Source organism: Terrapene carolina, unplaced genomic scaffold (genome assembly GCF_002925995.2).
Source record: "Terrapene carolina triunguis isolate 2854851 unplaced genomic scaffold, T_m_triunguis-2.0 Scaffold89, whole genome shotgun sequence".
In the NCBI taxonomy this organism is placed as follows: domain Eukaryota; kingdom Metazoa; phylum Chordata; order Testudines; family Emydidae; genus Terrapene; species Terrapene triunguis.
The window spans coordinates 16165444-16171443 of record NW_020664440.1 but is presented as its reverse complement, the minus strand read 5'-3'; positions in this window follow the sequence as shown (position 1 = coordinate 16171443).

The window sequence follows — 6000 nt, the reverse complement described above, 5'->3', positions numbered from 1 at the left end:
ACATGGTAAAAGACATTTCCCTAGTCTCTGCCCCGAATAGTTTGCAATCTTATTTTAAGATAAGAGATAACAGGCAAAACCCACACATTAATGGGCTGGAGTATATGGAGGGAGGACAGGTTCACCGTAACATGCACAAGTAGCTTCATAGGCTAGCTGTGTGCACAGTTTATACATAGCAATTTTGTTGTTGGCGCTTGAGACTGGGGGTCCCCTTCACTAACCCCCAGGGGGACTCTCACCTGTGTTAATGGAGACAAATGAGCAGATCATTAGAGATAGTTTCAGCTCCCCACCTGCCTACCCATTATCAGCATTCTGCAGGCATCATGGTCAAAGTACGTTTTATAGAGGGATCTGAAGAGGAACAGGGTTGTGGTTTCAAACTTTGTTGAGGAGGCTGTTCGCTGCATAAGGAATGTATTGGGAGACTGCACGAACGTGATATGGGAGAAATGGTCAAGTGCATGATCATGGCTGGAATAGCTAAAGGATTAATGGGGCAGGTAGCCACAGGGTAACAAGTCTTGTGGGTGAGGGAAGTGGTAGATGTGGTATAGCTTGACTTTAGTAAGGCTTTTGATACTGTCTTGCACGGCTTCCTCAAACAAACTAGTGAAATACAACCTTGATGGAGCTACTATAAGATGGGTGCATAACTGGTTGGAAAATCGTTCCTAGAGAATAGTTATCAGTGGGTCACAGTCAAGCTGGAAGGGCATATCAAGTGAGGTCCTGCAGGGATCAGTTCTGGGTCTGGTTCTGTTCAATATCTTCACCAGTGATTTAGATAATGGCATATAGAGTACACTTATAAAGTTTGCGGACGATACCAAGTTGGGAGGGGTTTCAAGTGCTTTGGAGGATAGGATTAAAATTCAAAATGATCTGGACAAACTGGAGAAATGGTCTGAAGTAAATAGGGGATGAATTCAATAAGGATAAATGCAAAGTACTCCTCTTAGGAAGGAACAATCAGTTGCACACATACAAAAGGGGAAATGACTGCCTAGGAAGAAGTATTGCGGAAAGGGATCTGAGGGGTCACAGTGGATCACAAGCGAAATATCAGTGTAACACTGTTACAAGAAAAGCAAACATCATTCTGGGATGTATTAGCAGAAGTATTGTAAGCAAGACCAAAGAAATAATTCTTTCGCTCCGCTCTGTGCTGATTAAGCCTCAACTGGAGTACTGTGTCCAGTTCTGGGTACCACATTTCAGGAGCAATGTAGACAAATTGGAGAAAGTCCAGAGAAGAACAACACAAATGATTAAAGGTCTAGACTTATGAGGGAAAAATGAAAACATTGGGTTTGTTTAGTCTAGAGAAGAGAAGACTGAGGGGGGAACATGATAACAGTTTTCAAGTACATAAAAGGTTGTTACGAGGAGGTGGGAGAAAAATTGTTCTTGTTGACCTCTGAGGATAGGACAAGAAGCAATGGGCTTAAATTGCAGCAAGGGAGTTTAGGTTGGACATTAGGAAAAACTTCCTGTTTGGGTAGTTAAACCCTGGAATAAATTATCTAGAGAGGGTGTGGAATCTCCATCATTGGAGATTTTTAAGAGCAGATTAGACAAACACCTGTCAGGGCTGGTCTAGATAAGAGGTCTTCAATCTGAGGGGTTTGAAGTAACATTCAGGGCGGGGCCGGGGCCTGGACCAGCCCCCACAGGGGGCGGGGAGGGAGTGCTACCCAGCTCCGCTCCTGACTCCGGCCCAGCCCTGGCTGCTGGCCCCACGCCCGGGGTCCTGGCTGCCGGTTCTGCGCCCAGCCATGGCTGCAGGCCTCGGCCCCTGGCCAAGGGTCTGCTCCCGCCCCTACCTGTGGCCTCAGCCCCCTTACCCATATCTGCATACCCCCCTCCTGGAGCCATGAGATAAAAAGGTTGGGGACCACTGGGTTAGATAATATTTAGTCCTGCCATGAGTGCAGGGGACTGGACTAGATGACCTCCCGAGGCCTCTTCCAGTCCTACAATTCTAGGATTCTATGCTGAGCTAATAGGTAGGGTGGGGGCTTCTCTCTATTTTAATTTATAATAAAGCTACCAGTGATTATAATCATGTGCATTCACATAGCACCTGTTCTTTACAAAGGGCCTTAGACATCTTTACAAAGAATGTCTGAGTTCACAGCACCTTTTTGAGCTAGAGCAGTATTATTATTTTACAAATGGGGCAATGGAAATACAGAGAGGTAATGTAATTTGTTCAGAGTCACACACACTGAGTTGGGAGTAGTATCCAGAAGTCCTGGCTCACTGTCCCTTTCCCTTCCTCTAAGCACTAGACCAGTGGTTTTCAACCTTCCTTTCATCTGCGGACCCCTAAAAAATTTTGAATAGAGGTGTGGATCCCTTTGGAAATCTTAGACATAGCCTGCAGACTCTCAGGGGTCCACGGACCAGAGGTTGAAAACCACTGCCCTAGTTGATACTGCCTCTTTGGTTTGTATGTCCAACTGCTGACTTGTTCTTTGACATTACTCCTCCTTGGGAATTCCTTCAGACCTGTTAAGCAACACTCCCCTTTACAAATCCAAGGAAAAATGCATTTTCCATAGCTCAGTGGTGAATGCACAGTCCCGACACAATTCTGTCCCCCAAACTCAGCGTTGTCCAGTTTTGCAAACTCAGCCACTGTTTGCATTGTCTCACTCTGTGTGAATAAGCAAGTCCATGAAGTTTCTGAATAGGGTGCCCAAGGCTGAAGCTGGAGATTGCAAGGCACTTTGCCGCTTATAAATACTGAATGATATACATGTTTGGAAGATGTTGCTGCAAGATTGCTCTCGACGCATATTAAAGGTTTCATTGAATATTGCTTAGGTGAGGAATGCCCAGAGGCTATGTGTAGATAAGATCATCCTTTAGAGGTGTGTAAGTGGTGCAGTTGCACAGATTACCTCACAATTATCTAATTCAGGATGCAGTTTTTTCTGTTGACTTGGGACTTAACCCAGCATTCCACAAAAGCTCCCTTTTCACTTCACTGGGAGTTTTAGGTGCACAAGAATTAAACCCCTGGTTTCATTTTTGCCATCTATTATCTTCTAATTCAGAATTACTATAATTACCTATCTTTCAGTCAGGGAATGACTGGGCTAGATACTGGGCCAGATTCAGCCCCACTCTGGCCCATAGAAATTTTTCCCAAGACAGGGGCAGTGTAGGGCCAAGGTGCAGTCTTATGCCATGCTCCTCTATAGCCCCTGGTGTAGGGGTGTACTGCAGGCAGGATAGGGAGTGGGAGTGGTCACAATAAGAGAAGGAGCAGGGAATGGCCAGATTAGCCTATATGTTATGGTTAGCCTGGTATAAATTAGAGTAACTCTGGGGTTGCTCTAAATTATGACAGGAACCATACCAACCTCTGGAGCAGTTAGAATTATGGTGGCATGAAACAGTAGCTGTGTCTGTGCTGTGCGACTCCTGGGAGGTGCACCACAGATTTTGGTCTACTACAGTGATGGACACTAAACAGCACCATAGACATAGACAGACACAGATACAGTAGCACGAAAAGAAACCAAGTCTTCATCTACCCCAGAGATTGTTTGTATCATCTGACCCAGCCAGACTATATTGCCAGAGAAAATTCTGTATATCTCCAGAGAAATATTGCTTGCCCCCATCAAACAGATCTACAGTGGTGTGTCCTAAGTCCATGAACCTAGTGTGATCTCTTGATCCCTAAAGTCTTTGAAACACAGAAACAAAGAGTACGGTGTTAAACAGCAGAAACAACAACAGCAAGACCACTTGTTTTATTCTGCTCCATACAGAATTAGGTTGACAGGAACAAATTGGCTTTTGATTTGTGCTTCAGTTCAATTCGCTTTGCTATTTCTTTCTATTTTTTTTAAATAAAATATATTAATTACATTTTGTTTAGGCATTCAGCATACAAGTACATGTCCAATTCCATCAAGGAGTTATTCCATTTTTTGTTGGTGTGCCTTCCTTTCTTCGACTTTTACTCTGTTGCCAACATAAAATAAATTGCAACAATTATCCCCATGTCATGCTGTATTTATAGACATATTTGATTCTTTAGCAATGCAATTGTACTGCTTTGCTTACCTAGCTGATGCATGGAGTTCTTGAGTCATCTAGGGTAGATGTGGAAATCAGTTGGGTATTTGCATTTACATTTGCAAAAGGGAATATGTGTGATGGGCTTACGTGGCCTCATCGGTCAAAACAAGAGAAATGTTTTGCACACTAGACATCACTTGCATTGCTCGACTCTGTGAATAAGCAGGTCCAGAACATTTTTGAACAGGTTACAAGGCACGTTACCTCATTCAGGAATACAAAGGCCAACAAAACTGTCTCATATCCAGTAGCTAATTCGCTATCCTTCAAAAAGCGTCATGCCTGTGTGCTCTATTTTTAAAAGCTTTTAGCTGTGGTTGTCTTGCTGAGGGGGGTCCTGCAGCTGAGGAGTTCTGTAGATAAAGGATGAAATCCTGACTCCACTGAAATCAGTGGCAAAACTTCCATTGACTTCAACAGAGTCAGGATTTCACCCAAGACCTCTAGTGTTCTCCCAGTATTGGAACAGAATAAATTATTCCATCATAATTCAAGATACAGTTTTGGAACCTTAGAGTTCCTTAAAAGCAAAGTCATTTCGTTATTGATATGGCCCCCATCATCACAGAAGATGAGAGCCTTAGAAACATTAGTGAAGTTATCCTCACAACAACCCTGAGAAGCAGGGAACTGTTAGCACACCAGCTATCTACATGGGCTAAGATCACTGCCGATCATGCTGACCAACACTGTCTCTTTGTTTCCTTTTAATCCCCCATTAATACATCTGTATCCATGTGTTGTCTCTTGGCTTAGACCTAGATTGTAAGGCAGGGCCTGTCTTTTTTTGTGTGTGTTTGTACAGCGCATAACATGACGGGGTCCTGGTCCACAACTGGAGTTCTTAGGTGCTACAATCATACGATAAATAAATAATATCCAAGGTCACACAGGAAGGCTGTGGAAGAGCCTGGAGTTGAACCCATCTCTCGAGGCTCAGTGTAAGTCCGCTCTTCTAGTGAATCACTTGACACTCTTTTAGGGCAGAAGCAAAGCTAGCGGGGAGGTTGTGGAATCAGTGTTACTGTCACTCAATGGCAGCCCCAACAGGTTGTCCTGATAGAGCTCCTGTTCCACAAGCCCTGCTATCTGCAGTGGTATCTGTTCTAGTTATCACTGCCAGCCACGCTATATTCCTCCTGCTCAGTAAGAGCGCCATTAGTTTGTGACGGTGGATGCTGGACTAACTCTAGCTTATTCCCCACCACTCCAGGTGGCAGGTTCCATCCTAAATGGTGACCAAAACCCTTCACTTTAAAGGGACATTGTCTCAATGTGCTCATTCCAACACGTTCCATTTTCAATTGAAGATCCTTCCCATTCTGAATCCTTGGACATTGTAGGCTCCAGAATTGTTTCCTGTTCTATTTATGGTTCTGCCCTCATTTATATTGCAGGGTGAAATCTAATTACATTTGATTCTTTATTATTTTTCCTCTATGTGCATTTTTCTTGCTATTCTAAGAGCAGCGATGTGTGCTGGAGCATGAGGTCCAGTGAGATACATGTGCTTCCCTTGCACTGGAGGCGCTCAGCTTATGGCCTTCTTCCTCCAAATGCACCCATGTTGAGCATCATTGGATGGTTACTTTTATAAATCTTATAAAGCATTACTGATGACATAGCTTATTATTTTTATGTCACTTTCAAAAAATATCACTTCCCCCATGTTTAAGAATAAAAATTGCTGAGTGCCCTGTGCTGCTCTGCGTTAGTGAAGTTCCTCTTTTCGCCAGCATGCCATGTGAAGGTTGGTCATGTGAAAGACCAAGTGAAAGGGAGAAGACAACATCCAACCTCCCTCCTCAAATCCGGACATGTTGCTCAATGACAAGGAACATCTCTTTGGGAGTTTCATTTCTTCTTTTAAAAATCAACAGCTAGCACGCACTCTTG